Raw genomic sequence first — 21,469 nt, 5'->3', positions numbered from 1 at the left:
CATATATACATCATCGGAAAAGAAGTCTCTGAGATAAGAAATAAGAATGATAGAGGTACATCTTCTGCAACGAACATCCAACAGCTAGCAATGTGAAGGGGAACCCAAATGGTAAGAAGGCACTACCTCCCGACCGCGTGGTTACCTAGTCAGGCTTCCACTCCCACCGTGCAGGGAAGATAATGAACGATCCACAAATAGCTATCAAACATAAAACATTTCTAGGCAAGGTACCCCTAATAACCAAAACTACCTCAAAGGTAACACATGCTACTCAAGAAGATAAAATAATCTAGAAAGAAAGAACACTCAATCCAATACCGACACCACATAACCAAACATCATACACAAACCAAGTATAAACTAAATACCAAGATCATAAAATAAAGTCAACGAAAGATAATCATCTCAAGTCAAAAGCCACATGTCAAAAGTACAACAACCATGAATCACCAATCATCATCAATGAAAGTAAATAACCATAATAAACACATCCGACAATAGATACACCACATCCAACAATAAGTACACTACTAGAGATACACAAATCTACAGAGGAGACTCAGGCTACATACTAGGGAGTGTCATCACATGGCTGCTTGAGTTACCCTGGACTGATCTCTTAATAGACCCCGGACCCTCAAGCGTTGAGTTACCCTGGACTGGTTACTATGAACCCCGGACCCTCAACATCACACATATGGAAACTAGAAAGCCCTCTCAAGAAGACGAGGCACTCTCTTCATTCCCATCCTTAGTCTATACAAGCACTCAAGGCATGGGTAAATCAAAAATATCTAACTTATCTTTTTAGTGTATTTCCCCCCCATAAATTTTAATTACTAGATTATCACTTATTACATAACTTGCATAGGTTACCCTAGTACTGACTACTTTGGGTCCCGGACCCCTACTACAAGCCACTCCCAAAGTCGTGTACCTAGACAACCTCTCCTAGGCACATAAAACATTGTTCTGTCCCATACCACAATACTCATAAAGATCAACTCGGTTCCTTAACAGGCAACCTGATAATAGGATGGATCAAACTAAATCCAAGTACTCATAAATGCTCCACAAAACAAATCTCATAAGTATAATCTCAGTCTGAATCACAAGACACATCACGACATCCAGTCACATAATAGTATCCAAGAAATCTCACAAAACCTCTGGTGTACATCCTAGACTGGTCGACATCTAAACAACACCAAAATCCAAAAGCATAGACCATACAAGCAAAACAATACAATTTTATAGTTGGGTTTGATTTGAAAAGACATAATAGAGTCAAAAATAACGTTTTCAATTTGCATTTCAATGAACGTTTAAGTGTATAAGATTCTCAGTTTATACCACAAGTCAACTCTATAAAATTACCCCATTTATTTATTTAAGTTATAAAAAAATTAACACTCTACTAATTGTAAAAGAATCCCTCCGATCTTATTAGAATTAATATTATAAATTAAATAAATAAATTTACATCTTCGTTAAATAGTTTTTATTATTAATCATTCTTAATTAAAACAAATTTAATTAATAACCAATAATTTATTTAATTACTAATAAAACATTATTAAATAATATTAGATTTAATATTAAAATTTATTAATAAAATGAAACTTGTTCATAATTATTAATAATTAACATATATTAAATTAAATATTAATATCAATCCAAATTTCATAAAATAAAACAAATTATAATTGACCGACGACATTCCAACCGTGCGGCCTCTTTTATATATATAAAGATTATCGCAGGTACTGCGATCTACAGTACTCTGCGCATCGCAGGTACTGCGATCTGAGAGGTAAGATGGGTATAATATTTTATTTTATTTATTATATTTTTTTAAAATTTTTAAATTATAATATTTCATAAAACGTTTTATTATTATTATTATTATAATTAAAAGATTTGTATATTTTATAAAATTTATTATATAACTTTCTTTTATCTCATATATATATATATATATCTTTTTTTTTTTTTTTTACAATACTTCTTCTAGTTCATTTTAAAATATATATCTATTTTTAATCCATGATTGAAACTTTAGTCTAATAGGAAAAATAAATCGAACCCTTTGAATTTTCAATCCTAAGATTTTCATTTCCACAAACAAACCCTTTCTAAATTTAAATTTCTAAATTCCAATTTAATTCAAAAGCCCAGATCTCGATTTATTACCAATTTCTTTCAATTGCAGAACGAGGTTATTTAAATAGTTTTTCAATCCGGATTCAGAGATGGAATCGAAAAGCAAAAGATGTAGAATGAAGGGTGGCAAGATTCAAACAACAGAATTTGAGAAATCAATTTTCAACAAGCATGAAGAAGACAGAGATCCGAAAATATTTCTACAATGATTCACAAACCCTACCTTGATCTGTTAATAACAATTTGGTGAAATCCTTGCTAGTCCAAACCCTTCAAAGCTTCCAAAGATTTCTCTATTCCCCTTCCAAAAGTGTGTTCCCTCAAACCTGTGTGTGTCCTCAAATCTGTGTCTGAAAAACTCCTTTCAAAAATGACCCCAAAAACCCTCTAATATAGAATTTAATTACCTTTAGGGTTTCTGTCTCCACAACTCTAAAATAATAATTATTTTATTTAATTAATTCTTCATGCACAATTAATTTCCTTTTTAAATTAAAATATTCTTTTTATTATACCTTCATGCACTTTAAGTGAATTGTTAAATTACTTTATTTAACTTTCCACTTTACTTTTAAGTTAATTTAATAACCTTTTAAAATCTCATGCACACTTGCTTAGAATATCTTTATTAAGTTCACATATTTTATCTTTTAATTAATCTCTTTTATTTTCAACTCATGCATAAATCATGCGAACTATAATCTTTTCCATAAATTAATATCTTTTAACTTTTAATTTCATTTTAGAAACTTAATTGATAAAATATTTATTAACTTAAATAACAATAATATTTAGCATTTATTTAAAAATGCACTCTAAATATATTATTATTAAATTAAATAAATATAATCAATCACGTTCTAAATTTAAACTTTAACTTTTATGTCCAATATTTAATTCTCTCTTATTTAATTAATTTCTCAATTAATTAAATATAATTAAATATTCATAATATCATAATAATTCTCCATTAAATTAAATCATTAATTTAATCTTTTAATTAGACTTAATTAATAGAAATTCATCAAAGACTCACAAAACAACATATGCACAAAATACTCACAGGTTTAAAAAGGGTAGACAGTCTGTTACGAGTCCTCCTTGCAGGACAAGTATTATAGGCTTATGGCTAGGATTGGACCTGATCATTATCTTCCCATTCTCACCATTTGAATATTTGTAATAGGGCACGCTCATCCTGGCAATTCAGGGAAGTCGATGCCCAGTACCTGCATCCTGCATAAAAGACGAGCATGTACATGTATATAATATGTCTAAACTAAATAGACAATGGCGGGGAGTGGTTCATCGTGTAGATCCTGACTAGCAGGTGACTACGACTCCATCCCTTAACCACATCAAACACTTCAGATAGAAAGATAAAATAAACACGCACACCATACACATGCATGTATGGGGTAAGTATCATCAAATGCGTACATATAATAATGCATCTCTATCAATACAACATAATCATCATTAAAGACATCATGTTAACATTTTTATAAAAGAAACCACATTTACTAACTAGGATCATCAAAATATCATTAACAATACATGAATGAAATCAACTAAGCAATAATAACCGATACATTTGTAATTCAAGACATGAAATAATATCATAATATTATAAATCCAGTATCTCTAAAACTAATCAATGCATAAAATCAGCCTAAGGAATTTGACAATGATAACAGAAATGCAAACTAGGGGCAGGCACTACACTCTCCTCATGAATTCCCCACCAAGAAATATAATATTTTACAATATTGTTAATGCATTTTCTAATATGTTTAGAAAAACCTTCCCCCAACTATCTATTTTTCTCTTTGATAATACTCCAACACTAGCCATTGTAAGTCTCTCTTTCGAGCATCCATAAAAGTTCAATATGATCCATCCTTTCTCACAAGGTTTCCATGTTTTGATCTTCCTATTCAGAACTTTATGCAATTAAGTCTTTTAAATATTTTCTAGTGCCATAGTTTAGTTGATTTAAAGTTCTCTATAAGAAGGAATCACATTAGAAAAGCTACAATCGCCAACATTTGTATTCTATAATTTGTTGTTTAATGCTCATAAAAAATCCTTATTTCCTTTCTGATATTTGAAAATATGATAATTTTTTTCTTCAGGTATCCCCCAAGAAGGAAAAAGTGAAATTTTCTTCCACAAGTCATGTGAGAAAAAAGAGAGCAATTATTACAAACCACCAAAAAATCCTTAAGAGAAAGGGGAGACCTAAGAAGAAGATAGATTAAAGAGAATGTCACTCTAAACCTCTTTATAGAACACATTTAAAACATAGATGCTCAACATTCCCTAAAAATTGTAAAGCATATAAAATATTTATTAATAAATTAAAATCTTCTTTTGTTTAGATTGTAAATAGTTATAATTTTACAATGAACGAATCACCAAAAATAATTGATTTTGAGAATAAGAGCTCTAAAAGATATAGTCACTTTATCAAAAAAGAGAAGATCTATTTTTTAATTTATGTGGTTAAAGCATTTTGAATGAATGCAAAAGAGAGACAAAGGCAACACAACATTTAATTTTCTATAAAATTAGTTTTCATTGATAAATATTGTTGTAGATAGGTCAACCAAATGTTGAAATTGTAATTATTTTTAACATTGATTGTTCATTTTCTATCAACATCTACAATAGTATGGAAATATTTGATTAAAAAAAAAAACACTTTAAACTTTGAATCAAACTTATAATACCAATGCAATCTTTTTGAAGAAGGAGATTGTTGAAAACAAATTGATACAAGTATGATAAATATTTTTCAATAATTGTTTTGTCACTGATTTCAAACCTGCTTTTTGCTTGTAAGACAACTACTTATATGATTTAAGTATTATCACTTGTTTGATTGATGAAGACAATTTGATCAAAAATATGTAATAAAAGCACCTAGAGGAAAAGGTTGAGTTATGCTATACAAAGAACTACAAGAATCATCTAAGACAGTGATATCATAGTGCATTGATAATCTACTTAAGGTTGCAAAGGTTGGTTACACTAAACAAGTTCAGAAGAACAAGTTAAACAAAGTTTGTTTGCCAAGTTTGACTGAATGGATAATAGGTGTCAAGTAAAGTTAGTGCAAGTTGAGAAGAAAATTAGTTGGAGCCTAGTAAAAGTTCATTTTAGCATATGCCGAGAATAACAATGGATGCTGAGTAAAGTTTAGTTGATACTGAGCAGCAGTAAACTTTAGTTCGTGTCAAGTAATTTTTCAAAGGATGTCGAGCAATGCAGTATGTGTCAAGCATCAAAAATAAGTTAATGTCGAGTGTCAACATTATTAGAAAGATCGTGAATTCAATGGATTTGAGCTGACAAGTTTGTTTTCTTGGATTATTTGAACCAGGTGGAAGATACGATTGATGAGTTGGTGGCACAAAATTCATAGTAAACTATTTTGAGGTGAATTCAAAGAGGATTGAAGGAGAAGTTTCTAGAAGTGGTATGGAAAGGGGGGGTAGCTCATTGAATCCTACCTAATCTATCCTAACCCTAAATTGGACAATGGATAATGAATGGAAAAAGATCTTAATTCTCTATTTATAAGGATGGCTAGTCAGAAGCAAGGGGTGTCATGTGTGAGAATCTAAGGAAGAAAAGGAGTCAAGGGTATTGCTTTATCAAGTGACCTAAGTGAAGAATCTATATTGGCATTTTAAGAAAGAAGGCTTAAGGATATGAATGCTTGACGAGTGAACAAGCTATTAGAGATGAAATGTGTGAAAGCCAAACAGAGTGGAGGACTAAAATAGAGATCTATAATCTACAAATGGAGTTGTAAGTTGTTATCAAATCAAAGCCTTATTGTTACTCTCTAATAATTGTATCAGTCTAGGGTAAATTCATTGGATTAAGGTTGACCTAACAATCATTTGTAAGTCTTTTAACTGGGTGACATTCCAAGTGAATGGTTTAAAGTCCTCTAACAAGGCTCACTCCTAATAGGGTGATTGAAATCCTTTAATAGGGTCACATTTAATAGTGTGTATTGAAAACTTTAATAGGGTTGGCCTTTCACAGGGCATCACTTTAGAAGAGTGAAAAAGAGTAGCATATTTTAGATTACAGTTAAAGTAGGTTTTGAAGGGGCCCCGAAACCCTTTTAACAAAAACAAGAAACATAGGCAATTAAAACCACCAGGAACAGTCTTGAAACCTACTAAAAAGAAAAACGAAAATCAAGTTTTACAGGGACCTGAAACCACTAGCAAAGTTCAATAAAAGTATCTAGGTTTTACAAGGACCTGGAACCTGAAATAAAGTTTTACCAAAAAAAAGAACCAGAACCAGAAACTAGAACAAAAAACATAGACCAGAAAAAGGACCTATACATAAACACAAACAATACAGAAGATCCAAAGCTTCTATTGCAGATCCATAATCATCTTGACAGCCTCCTTCTCGATCGTAACAGTGTTTTGAATGGAGTTGGCAGTTGAAGTCGTAGCAGCTTGCAAGGCTTTCTTCCTTGAACTCTACCTTGTCCTCTTACTCGGGCCCTTCGACAAAATAGTATCTTCATTTACTCTTTTTCCAAGGCTAGCTGCAGCAGCACAAACGCTTGATGTTATTTGCTCCATTTTTGTACCACTTTCCTTGATGAACATTCTAAGATTTAACTCATAATCTTTAAGTTTTTTAGGGATATCTCCCATTTGCACCTCCAAGTGATTAATTATGGCCCGATCAACATCCTGGTTGTGTTGCATTATTTCCACTTTCTTCTTCAGCCCCATAATTTCATTATAGATCCAAGAATCAACTTGGAGAATAGAGTCCGCTTTGAGCTTTGAAGAATGTAAGAAGGAAAGCTTGTTGTCCCTCTGCGGTGAGTCACAAATGTCATCAGTACTCTCATGTAGAAGGGAACCAACCGTATCCATTTGTTCCTCCCTATCCATCTAGACCTCCTCTTTGTTCTCAATAGGGGCTTCTTGCTAGACTGGATCCTCCTTTTGTTGTTCCCCAGTCTTTGTAGCAGGAGTAGAAGCTAGAACCATATGATCCACATCCTTCATAGTAACTGGGTCATCAGTTAAGTTATCTTTGTCTTTAACACCCCCCCCCCATACACAGTTTGATTACCTTCATTATCAGAGATTCTCTATTCTAAATTACCCTCTGATGTATCCTCCTCTTTTTCTTTATCAAATTTTCCTTTTGTTTCCCGATATCCCTCCAATTTGAGTTGAATTCCCCAACATCTATCCCTTCCTCTTCCTTTGGGATATCCTTCTCAGAACCCTCAGAACTCTTTGACTCAGACTCAGTTTCAACAATATGTTTATGAGAACTAGAGGGTTTAGGTTTTACCTTTTCTTTCCCTTTAACATTCTCATCCTTCTTACACTTCTTGGATTGAGAACCTTTCTGATTGTCAAAAGTAGTCGAAGCAATGGACTTATTTTTACAAAAGCCCTCAATAAGAAGTATTAGACCTTCATGTAAAATAGGTCGAGACTCCTTCTTCCTATGGGCAAATAAACTTTGAAGCAATGAAAAATGCAGATAGAAAGAGAAAGAAATTATATCCTTGTATCTAAAGTGGTTGAGGAAAACAAAATGAAATTTGTGAACTCTTTTGTTCCTACCATCTAGGATAAAGTACTCACGAATGCAGCAAAGCACATCACACTAGATACCTTTAATCTGCTCCACATCAAAGAAGTCTCCACTCTTTTCCAGTTGCTTCTCCTCAGCGTCCATCTTCAAAAAAAAATTATAGGCCGCATTGGAGATATTGGTCTATTTTGAGAACTTTATGCCACCTATGGGGAGCCCTGTGACCTTGGCAACGAAGTCCTCAGTAAGCTTCATAGTGACTCCATGGAGAGTGACTCTATCATCAACCCAATTTTTAAAGAAAGTGGTAGTGATATGGGGTTTGAAGCCATGCAAACGCTCCAGATAACTAACCACCTTCCCTTTCTGAAGAATCTTCCAAACATCCTGCCGAGCCTTCCAGTCATCACATTTTTTGGGTTCTTGTTTCTGTGGCTCACCCCGCATTTTGCCAAGCAAACACAAAACCAGAAACACCCAGATACAGAACGCAGAGAGGTTGAAAGGAAACCAATTTTTAGTTGCATGATTTGGAGGTCACCTTTTAGAAGATACGTGTTGAGACCACATTACATTCACATGAATGTACCTCCTCAGGGAAGGTAATCTGATAGTCGTAGGGCCACTCCACCAAATCATTAAATTGCTAATCCAAAAAAATCTTTCCCACTTCAGAATGAATGGCTTCATAATTAATAATCATTTTAAGATCAGCATGCTTTTTTAATTCCTCATGCCACCTCACCTTATGCCCCATTTGAACAACACAGTTGGCTATCTAGTCAGCAACACCATTGGCCTCGCAGTATGTAGAAAAAGAGTAGCATGTTACTGGTGGGTTTCCACATAAATCATTGTGTCAAATGTATTGCTAAATCTGTTATGTTTCATGTTTACATTTCTACAAGTTGCTGTGACAGTAACCTACAAGTTTTAAGTGAATGTATAATCTTATGGATGTATGCATGATGATAAATGTTTTATGGGTTCACTAAGCTATGAAAAGTTCTATCTTTACATCTAGACCTTGAATAATTGATTCATCCCCCCTCTTAGTTATTCTAAAGAATTCCAACAAATATGTCATATGTAAAAACTAATAAATGAATTATATTGTTAAAAAAATAAAAAAATAAATAGAAAACTTGCAAATAGCAATACAATCTCATTAACTTATGTCTACAACATTGTAGAGAGAAGCCCTCAAGACAAGGTACATATAAAAAGTCATTGATTTCCATGGTGTTCTTTTATGCGGCCTCCATTATTGATGGATTTTTTTAGCAAGAGCACCAAATGTAGTCTTGCAAGGTGACAAAAGATAGCTTGAGTGAACATAAGACTAAACGGGTATTGTTTCTATCGATTATATTAAGAAAAAGGGTAGTGTGGCACAGAATGTGGCATCCAAGAAGTTGCAAGAGAGAAGAGAGGTGGCTATTGATACAGGCATAGTAGACTTGGGTATACTACATACAAGGCCACCCACAAATAAATTTTAGAACTCAAATAAAAAATAAAAATAAAAACCCTAATTTTTATCTACAAAAATAAATCAAGCATTTCAATGTGGTCAACTATAATTGAAAAAGATAAAGTTTATGCGAAAAATCAATTATCTGTCTAATGAAGAAATCAATGTCCTAAAAAAGTACAATTGCTGGAGAAAAAAAACCACCATATATGTAAGGAAGAAAATGAAAGTTTTTAGCTTTTGCAATTAAAGAAAACTATTTGGGATTTCCAATTGTGTATATATATTTCTAGGTTGAATATTTTTACTATCAAAACATGTAATTATTGTGCGAGCTATATTGTCATTACTCTTGACAACAAACCCTACCTTCATTGTATCATTGAGTCTTTCTAAAACCCTACTTTAATGGTAAATTTACCATAAAAGAATGTTTCAAAAACATGAAAGATATTATAATTTCGCTATTGTAGCTTGTTTGAAACACCAAAAATAGTTTTGATGTACTAGTTCCAAGTTTCTTTTTACTAGTGTGGTATCAAGGCTTTAAATAACAATAATAATAAGAGCACTACAATAATTATTCAATAAAATTTATTACCTTAAACCATAAATCTAATATCCTTATGAAAGCCATTTTTATAATCAAAATTTGTAACAAAACATCTCTCTTTCTATATAGATTTTTTAATATACATTTTTCCATAAAATGAGGGTTATTTTAGTTAGAAGGCTTGGAGGTATGAAGTTTCATCTACTATTTCTGATGCTTCTAAAGATTATTTAGGTAGACTCTAATTGCTATCTCTTATTTAAATTGTAGGATTAAAGGTTGTGTTGTAGGTGTAGAGTTTTGCATATTTTTTCAAGATTTTTGGGTCAAAGATATTTCTAGGAGAGAAAATAGTAGGTAACAGATGGTAACTAATGATTTCTATCGCCATTGTAGGATAATTTTAGAGAACTACTACCAAACAAAAAGAAGTTTGAATTTTATATATTATATATATTTGGTAGGGAATGATCAGGCAAGTGTTCCATCTCTACTATGTTATGCTTTAGGGCTTACACATTTTTTTAACATGCAAAAAATTAATATATGATGCATTCCACCTCACAGCCCTTGATTAAGATGGATAAGCTCGTAGAGTAGGGATATCGCAAGAGGACTTGTCAGAGAGTTCTCTAGAATTTGTATTCCTCTAAAAAAAAATATTGGAAAAGTTTCCATAAACTTTTTTTTTTCAATTTTTTTATATCATAAAATCTTTTTTACTCTTAGCAAAATTCCATTAGCCAATCAAAAAATAGGAATTACTAATACAAAATTAATTTAAAAATAAACTATTTTTCCAACTTTAGAAACTGACATGTTTTGGTTGTAAAAATTAATTGTGACCACCACTAGGAACATTAGTTCCCTGCCAACATATATGTTGGAACTACAATTGAAACAATTGTTATGTTGTCATTGATGTCAAACCTTACTGGCAAGACATTTTCTAATAGTGTTTAATGAAATATTATTTTCTTGATGAAGATGATTTGAAAAGAGAGATGATAAAATGAACTAGTAAAGTGGTTGAGTAACAAGGCGTAAGTATGAACTACCAAGTGTTAGAAATGTCTAGAAAAATTGAGAGTGGGGGGTAGGGGCTGAATTAGTTACTCAAGGTCCATAAGTACCATTTGAACAATTAAACATAAACACTCACTGTTATGCGTGTCTTGTTGTTGCTCGATCTCTACTGTATTGATGAATCAAAATTATTGTTCCAAATATAACATGCTTTACTGAATATAAAATGTAAAACATATAAATCATTCAACACAAGTTTGAAACTTAGGATTTTATGTGGAAACCCAATTTGGTAAAAACCACCAGCAACATGTCACCACTTTTTCACTCTTTCAAAGTGACTTTGTTAGGAGCCAACCTTGTTTAAGGTTACAATACACACTATTAAATGTGACTTGGTTAGATGATTTAATCATCCTTTTAGGAGTGGCCTTGTTAGAGGATTTTGATCATACCACTTAGAATGTCACCTTATGAAAGGATTTTTACACACTGTTAAGTCCTTCAAATGACTGTTAGGTCAATCTCTGCTAAAAATATTTCACTACAAATTATTTACAATGATTAGAAAGAAAATGGTAGGGGTTTGATCTATATGATTACAACTCACTTTTCAAGTTTAGATCTCCATTTGGTTCAGGTGTTGATCCACTGATAAGCTCTCCACTGTCATGTATGTTTTTGATTTGCTCAAAAACCCTTCAATCAATCAGTCTTCCCCCTTCCATAACATGTAAGCCTTCTTGATTAGATTCACTTATCTATATCAACAACATCTGCATAAGAAATCTCATTTAGCTTCACATTCACACTCACACTTGTGCGTCTCTGATCCACCTTTCTTTATATGCCTCTATCTCATATGCACCACACTCACACACACTCTTTTGGTTCAAATCTATACCTCTTCATATAGGCAATTCTTGCTTTACTAATTTCCACAATTATCATAGATCCTAGGGTTTACGATTAGGTTCAACATGATTCATTGTCTCTATCCATCTTTTTGATCTTCCTCTAGAAACTTCTCTAGAACCCTTCTGTTGGGTCTTTACCTAATCCCCACTTTGAATTTAATGATCCAGCTCATTAGTCTTATCTTCAACACAATTCACATCTCCCAAGAAATCAACTGAGTTGGATGGGAATCATGATTTCCTCAAATTCATCTTGATTAGTGTTACTTGGAAATCACTAAGTTCTGACACTCAATCATCACTTAACACTTAGTTGTTGTAAATCTTTTTGGCTTGACATGAACTAGCTCGCTTGATTGATATTGATGTTTGGACAACACTAGATTTTCTCAACACTTACCATGGATTGGTTGATAGTAGCATCACTCATCATTCCTTAACCATTTACTCTACTACTTGGCTTAGCTTAACTTTCTTGATATAAACAATCACTTTGTCTCATCAAAGTATAACTAATCAAATATCCATTGTAGCTTCCTTTTCATAACTCAACCTCTCCTTTAGGTGCCATTTTTATGAGTAATTTCTCAAATCCTCTTCATTAATCAAATATATATGAAATTTATATTAGGTAGCAATATGCATTATCAATAGATTTGATATCAATGACAAAACAACAATCTCCCTCTTTGGCATTGACGGCAACATCTGTACATCTCAATATTAGCAATATCTCAATGTATCAAATGTATCTCACTTTTTTACTCTACAATCCAAAACTATTTTCTCCCAATGAGATAATAGTCTCTCCTTCATTACTATATATCTCTCCCTCTTTAATATCTTCTTCTTTTACTATAATTATCTCCCTCTTTGACAATAGTGCGAAAGACACTTAGCATTCTTAGCTTCAATCACTTCATACATCTGACTTATGTATATTTTGCATGTCTAGATGATTTCTATCATTTGTCTATCATTGATCTGTTATGTTGTACTTGACCATCTACCTTAGGCATTTCCCAAAGTAGAGTTGTATTGCATTAATGTGTAAGATATTCTGATTAGCAAAACCCTAATTTACCTCTAAGATGTTTATGAGCATCCTTAGGCAAGGCTTTTGTGAATATGTTAGCAATTTGTTCTTTGGTGTGCACATATTCTAGCTTGACTTATTTGTCTTGAACTAGTTCCCTCAATTAGTGATACTTGATAGCAATGTGCTTTGTCTTAGTATGCATCATTGGATTATTTGAAATGTTAATAGAGCTTGTGTTATCACAATAGATAACTACTGGATCTATAATTTCTTCTTTCATACCTTTCAATAATCACTTTATACACATTATGTTTGAACAGTTCACTACAATTTCCACATACTTCACTCCAGTTGATGATTCAGAAAAAAAATTTCTTTCTTTCTTGTCCTTGACATCAATCTCTTTCCTAGAAAGAGTGCACCTCCACTAGTGTTTTTTTCTATCATCAATGTTTCCTTCCCAATATGAGTAAGTGAATACCTTTAGTTCAAATTTATCACTTCTCTTTTAATAAAATCCATAGTCTTTTGCACCTTTCATATAGCTCATTATCCTTTTCACTTCCATCATGTACATTTCCTTAGGATTTGCTGAAAATATAGCAACTATCCCAACTTCTAATGCAATATTTGGTCTACTATGAACAACATATTGCAATTTTCTAATGATGGATGTGTATAAGCTCTAGTTCACATCAACAGATTCATCATTCTTAAGTAGCTTATGTTCTATTAACATAGGTGTGCTCACTGGTCTTGAATCTTCCATACCAAAAGTCTTTAGTATCTCCTTGATGTATTTGGATTGTGTAATGAAAAATACGAAACTTCATTTGGCATACTTGTAATCCAACACAGAATTTGATTTCAACAAACATAGACATTTCAAATTCCTTTTTCATTTCATCATCAAATGATTTTCATAATGCTTATCTTCCTCCAAATATTGTGTCATCAACAAATATTTTAGATAGCAGTACTTCATTGTTCTTACCATTCTTTAAATGTAGATTACTATTATCATTTGTCCTTTCAAAACCAATCTTCACCAAATAATTATGCAATCTTTGATACCATGCTCTTGGGGCTTGTTTCAATCCATAATGAGCTTTTTTGAGTTTACATACCATATTCTTCTTGTCTAGATCTACAAATCCTTTAGGTTGATCAATGTACACTTCTTTCTCAAGTATACCATTCAAAAATTTATATTTGACATCCATTTGATATGGCTTAAAATTCTTGTAGGCTAAACATGCAAGTAGAGTTCTAACTCCTTCAAGTCTTGCCATAGGAGAAAAAGTTTATCCATAATCAACTCCTTCTTCTTGAGTATAACCCTTGCATACCAATCTTTCCTTATTTCTTGTTACTTCTCCATTCTCATTGAGTTTTTTTCTTTTGATAACCCACTTTGCCCAATGCCATTTTTTTCTTTAGATCTTGGCACTAAAGTCCAAGTATTATTCTTCTCAATTTGTTCAATTTCCTTGTTCATTTCCTAAATCCAATCTTTATTGTTTAGAGAAATTCTTGGAATTCTTTAGAATAATTAAGTGAGGTGGGGGCGGGGGTGGGAAGGGGGTGAATTGGTTATCTAAGGTCCAAATGTACAAATAATTTTTTTAGTCCTTAACAGATTCATATCCATAAAACCATATCATGCATGTATCCATTAGATCATCCAATACCTTAACTTAGTAGGTCACTATCCTAGATCAAAATAACTTTGGAGAAATGTAAACATGAAATACTACAAACTCATTCACGTAATTTGACACAAGAATTTTATGTAGAAACCCAATTTGGGAAAAACCACCAATAACATGCTACCCAATTTCACTCTTCTAAAGTGATGCCCTATTAAAGGCCAAACTTGTTAAAGGTTACATTACACACTACTAAATGTAACTTGGTTAAAGGTTTTCAATCACCCTACTAGAAGTGATCCTTGTTAGATGACTTTGGAACAATCCATTAGAATGTCACCCAGTTAAAGGATTTACAAATGTCTGTTAGGTCAACCTTAATCCAAAGGATTTATCCACACTGATACAATTGTTAGAAAGTAATAGTAGGACTTGATCTAATAATAATATACAACTCACCTATAGATTATAGATCTCTGGTTTAGTCCTCCATTTTTCGTGGCACTAAAGTCCAAGTATTATTCTTCTCAATATGTTATTTTCCTCGTTCATTGCCTAGATCCAATCTTTATTGTTTAGAGAAATTGTTGGAATTCTTTAGAATAATTCTTCAGTGCTTAATAGATTCATATCCATAAAACCATATCATGCATGTATCCATTAGATCATCCAATACCTTAACTTAGTAGGTTACTATCCTAAGTCAAAATAACTTTGCAGAAATGTAAATATGAAATACTACAAACTCATTCACATAATTTGACACAAGGATTTTATGTGGAAACCCAATTTGGGAAAAACTATGAGTAAAATGCTCCTAATTTCACTCTTCTAAAGTGATGCCTTGTTAAAGGCCAACCCTGTTAAAGGTTACAACACACATTGTTAAATGTGACTTGGTTAAAAGTTTAGGAGTGATCCTTGTTAGAGGACTTTAGAACATTCCATTAGAATGACACCCAATTAAAAGAATTTACAAATGACTATTAGGTCAACCTTAATCCAAAGGATTTATCCACACTGATACAATTGGTAGAAAATAACAATAGGACTTGATCTGATAATAAAATAAAACTCACTTGATTATAGATCTTTGGTTCAGTCCTTCATTTTGCTTGGCAGTAAAGTCCAAGTATTATTCTTCTCAATCTATTCAACTTCCTCATTCATTACCTAAATCCAATCTTTATTGTTTAGAGCAATTGATGGAATTCTTTAGAATAATTGAGAGAGGGGGGTGGGGGTGAATCAATTATGCAAGGTCCAAATGTACATATAAACTTTTTAGTGCTTAACAGATTCATATCCATAAAACCATATCATGCATGCATCCATTAGATCATCCAATACCTTAACTTAGTAGGTTACTATCCTAGGTCAAAATAACTTTGCAGAAATGTAAACATGAAATACTAAAAACTCATTTGCATAATTTGATGCAAGGATTTTATGTGGAAACCCAATTTGGGAAAAACCACCAGTAACATGCTACCTAATTTCACTCTTTTGAAGTGATGCCCTATTAAAGGGCAACCCTGTTAAAGGTTACAATACACACTGTTAAATGTGACTTGGTTAAAAGTTTTTAATCACCCTATTAGGAGTGATCCTTGTTAGAGGACTTAAGAACATTCCATTAGAATGTCACAATGTTAAAGAATTTATAAATGACTATTAGGTCAACCTTAATCTGAAGGATTTATCCACATTGATACAATTGCTAGAAAGTAACAATAGGACTTGATCTGATAATAAAATACAACTCACTTGCAGATTGCAAATCTTTGGTTTAGTCCTCCATTCTAATTGGCATTCATACTCTTCGTCTTTGACAACTTGTTCACCCTTCAAGCATTCTACCTCTTAAGCCTTCTTTCTTTGTATGCCAATTGCAGTCTCTTCTATTCAGCCACCATATGAAGAAACACCCTAGAATTCTTGTCTTCCTTAGGTTCTCGCACATGAAAACCTTTTTTCTAACATGATATATCTATAAATAAAGAACTTAGTTCTTTTTCCATTTAACCAAAATCATCCATTGTAGGGTTAGGTAAAATTTAATGAATCTACCCACTTTTCCATTTTAGTCCCTCTAGAAACTTCTTCTACAATCTTCCTTGAATTCACATCAAAATGGTTTATCTTGAATTTTGTGCCACTAGATTATCATACTTATCTTCCACACACTTCACATAATTCAAGAAATCAAATTAGTGTCAAGTTCATCAAATCTTTGATTTAACAATTTTTGTTGTCACCCGACATCTACACTATTCACTCAGCAATAATAGTCTTTTAATGCTCATCCAACACTAGGTTTCTTGACATCAAATACGTCTTCTTAGCTTGATCACTACTATTATTTCCCTAATGCTTGGTACTTGCTAAATTTTACTAAGGCTCGATAGATACTAATTTTTTGCTTGGCTTGAATTAGAATTTTCTTAGCTTATAGTGTTTGCTCGATCAGGCTTGGTAGACACTTTTTATGAAAACACTTCTTCTTGGCTTAGCTAAAGTAACCATTTACTTTAGCCTTAAGTAGATCAACAATGCATAATATCATCAATGTCTTACTTGGTCCTAGTGCTTCTTTTATACACTAAATAACTTAACCTTTCTCTAGGTTCTCTTGTTATCCTCTATTTTCAAATCCTCTTCATCAATCAAACAAATGATATCATTTATACCAAAAAGAAATTGTCTCACTAGCAAGTAGCAGGTTTGACATCATTAACAAAATAATGATTGATGCATGATATGTTCTATACTTCAAACAATCTCTTTTCAACATCTTTCACTGTTTTGGGCTCAAATTCACAAAGTAAGCAGGTGTCATCTCATTTTCTCTTTCTTGTTCAAGTTTTGGGCTAGGTTCTACATGCTTGACATTTTTTATTTGATGGTCAATATTGCCTGTCTGTGACTCAACATCTTCAATCTATTGCTTGACACCCACTCTCTGCTGCCAATAAATTTGTTGCACTACATCATTTCCTATTTGCTGAGAGACTACAACTTAATTTTCTTGATCATTGGGAGTTCTTGGAGCATCATCATCCACATAGATTAATTTACTATAGTCTTCAGGTTCTTCTTTGCATTCAGTGTCACTTCTTTATGCAAACTCATCAATTTTCACATTTTCTCTTTCCACAACTTTGTTAGTGTTAGAGTCCAAACACTTGTAAGCTCTACTCTTGGTGGAATATGCTAGGAATATACCTTCTTCACTCTTTGTATCAATCTTTCCATTCCTACCATCTTTAAGTATATAGCATCTACTTCCAAAGATTTTTAAATATTTCACATTACGAGCATATCCATACCATAGTTCAAAAAGTGTAGCATTTGTACATTTCTTGACTTGTACTCTATTTAGGGTATAGACAACAGTACTAATAACTTCTCTCCAATATTTTTTTGATACACTCTTCTCCATCATTAGTGTCCTTGCATAGTTCATTATTGATTTGTTTCTCCTTTCAACTATCCCATTCTAGGGAGGGGTCCTTGGTGCTAACATCTATCTTTAAATTCCTTTGTCATTGTAGAATGTATTGAACTCATTTGAAATGAATTCATCACCTCTGTCAGATCTTAAGCACCTTAGACTCTTCCCTGTTTCTTTTTCAACTCTAGCTAAATACCACTTGAATAACTAAAAAACATTAGATTTATCTTTAATAAACATCACAGTCATCATTCTAGAGTAATCATCAACAAACATAATGAAATACATATCTCCATAGTAGCTTTGAACATCAATGGGTCCACATAGGCCAATATGAACCAGTTCCAAAATATCATTAGAAGTGTATGTTTTGCTCTTAAAACTAGACTCAGTCATTTTTCCCAATTGACATTGTTTACACATAGCATTGTAAGGTTTTTTTAGTTTAGGAAATCCTCTTACTTTCTTCATTTTACTGATATCCACCAAATTGTCAAAGTTTACATGACATAACCTCTTGTTCCATAACCAAACATCTTCTTGTTGTGGAAACAAACATGTCTCATTAGATAAATCTAGATAGAACAAGTTGCCTCCTATCTGATCACCACTTCCAACTAGCTTACCATCAATATCATGTATCTTGGCCTTCCTACTGTGAACTCAAATCTATAACCTAATTTGTTAGACTATGAAATACTCAAAAAATTATAGTTAAGTCCTTCAACCTAGTAAATATTGTCACATTTTATCTTGTTAGTCAGTTGAATAGTTCCTTTACCTTTTACAACACATAGAATATCATTACCAAATTGAACACATCCACCTTTGAATGGACTAGTGTCCTCAAATTTGTCTTTATCACCAATCATATGATTTGAACATCCACTATCAATTATCCATCTACCACTTTTGTTTACATAAGAGATCCATGTTGTTTTCTCATCTTCATCAAAATCTTCTTTCATAGAAACATAAACAACTTCATCATCATTACTTTCAAATTCATTATCAATTTCTTCATCATCAATATAACAAGATTTCTTACCTTTGTCATCCTTGTTTCTCTTGAAGTCTCAGTCATCTCTTCTTCCTTTGTACTTGCTTTCCTCCCTTTCATCCTTATCCTCTCTATGAGGAAACCTAGCAATAATTTGACCTACTTTGTTGCATGAAAAGAAGATAATACGTGATTTACCTTTTCCTCTTCCAAATCAGTTTGCAAGAAGGGCTTCAAGTTCATCAATCTCATCATCAGAACTATCACTATCATTCTTCACATGTTTTCCTTTTCTTTTGCTAAGAACCAATCGTGACTTAAAGGAAGATTCGATAGTAGCAGGTGTGTAGTTATCAAAGTTAGACATTTCAAAAGTAGTAAGTCTACCAATTACACCTTCCAAGGTAAAAGTCTTATCTGGTGTATATTTCATTTCTTGAATTGTAGACACTCTAAAAGCATAAATAAGGAGTAGAGTCCTCAATACCTTTCTTATCATAGTTTCATCTTTGATTTCTCCATTTTCATCATGAATAGAAACAACAACTTCTTTAACTCTTATGAAATTTTGAACTATATTCTCACCTTCCATTATTCTCATGTCATCAAATTTATCTCCTAGGCTCTCTAATTTAGCTCTCAAGACATTGTCGTCACCTCCATATATGGTCTTCAATTTTTCCCACTTTTTCTTTGCACTATCACAATCTTTCCAGTCATCAAACTCAACATAACTAAGGGTTGAGGCAATCTCCAACATTTCTTGATTGTGTTCTTTCTTTTGCTTTAGTTAATCAACTGTTAGAGGAGTAGTTGTTACCTTCACATACTCATTTTCCACAAAGTTGATAGTAGCATTAGTGATACTGGATATATGTAACCTCATCAAGGTTTTCCATACAAGAAAGTTCTCCTTGTTCATCCTAGGTACATCTCTCTTTTGAGTCATGATCTTGGGCTTTAAGTACCTTCAAACTTTTCTCTATAAGCACTGTGCTCTGATACCAATTGTTAAAAATGTTTAGAATAACTGGGGGGTGAATTAGTTACTCAAGGTCCATTAGTACCATTTAAATAATTAAACATAAACACTAACTATTTTGCTTATCCCAATGTTTCTCAGTCTCTACTATATTGATAAACCAAAATTATTGTTCCAAATATAACATGTTTTGTTGAATATAAAAATGTAAAACATATAAAGCATTCAACACAAATTTGACAGTTAGGATTTTATGTGGAAACCCAATTTGAAAAAAAAACACTAGCAACATGTCACCAATTTTTCACTCTTTCAAGGTGAGCCCTGTTAGGAGTCAACTATGTTAAAGGTTACAATACACACTATTAAATGTGACCTGGTTAGAAGATTTAATCAACCTATTAGGAGTGGCTTTCTCAGAGGACTTTGATCATTCCACTTAAAATGTGACCTTGTGAAAGGATTTACACAAACTGTTAAGTCTTTCAAATGACTATTAAGTCAACCTCTATTAAAATGATTTCAATACAAATTGTTTACAATGATTATAGAGAAAACAATAGAGTTTCAATCTGTATGATTACAACTCACTTTGCAAGTTCAGATCTCTATTTGGTTTAGGTGTTGATTCTTTAATAAGCTCTCCACTATCATCTTTATCCTTGATTTTCTCGGAAACCCTTCAAGAAATCAATCTCCCCCCTTCCACAACACTTAAGCCTTCTTTCTCAAATTCACTTATCAATATCAACAACATCTACATAAGCAATCTCCTTTAGCTTCGCATTCACTCTCACACTTGTGCATCTCTGATCCACCTTTCTCCGTATGCTTCTATCTCATACACACCACACCCATTCATGCATTAACACAAACACTCTTTTGGTTTGACTCTATACCTATTTATATATGCAATTCCTGCTTTACCATTTTCTATGATCACCATAGATCTTAGGGTTTATGATTAGGCTCAACACAATTCATTGTATTTGTCCATCTTCTTGATCTTCCTCTAGAAACTTCTCTAAAATCTGTTTCTTAGGTATTTACCCAATCCTTGACCTGAATTTAATGATCCAACTCATAAATCTTATCTTCAACACAATTTACATCTCCCAAGAAATCAAATGAGTCTACTAGGAATCATGATTTCCTCAAATTCATCTTCATTAGTGTTACTAAGAAATCACTATGTTCTAACACTTGATCATTGTAAATCTTTCTGGCTCAACATCAACTAGCTTTCTCAATTGATATCAATGCTCGGTCAACACTAGATTTTCTCAGCACTTACTGTAGCTTGGTTGACACTAACATCACTAGACAGTCCTTAAGCATTTACTCTATTACTTGACTTAGCTTAACTTTCTTGATATAAAAAATCACTTTGTCTCATCAAAGTCTAACTAATCAAATGTCCATTGTAGCTTCCTTTTCATAACTCAACCTTTACTCTAGGTGCTATTTTTATGAGCAATTTCTCAAATCCTCTCCATCAATCAAATAGATATGATATTTAGATTAGGTAGCATTATGTCTTATCAATAGATTTGACATCAATGACAAAACAAAAATTGTTCCAATTGTAAGTTTCCAACACAAAGGATG

This window comes from Cupressus sempervirens, chromosome 1 (genome assembly GCF_028749045.1).
Source record: "Cupressus sempervirens isolate cs-2001-9-10 chromosome 1, ASM2874904v1, whole genome shotgun sequence".
In the NCBI taxonomy this organism is placed as follows: Eukaryota; Viridiplantae; Streptophyta; class Pinopsida; order Cupressales; family Cupressaceae; genus Cupressus; species Cupressus sempervirens.
The sequence above is the reverse complement of the archived record's forward strand: the minus strand, read 5'-3'. Positions refer to the sequence as shown.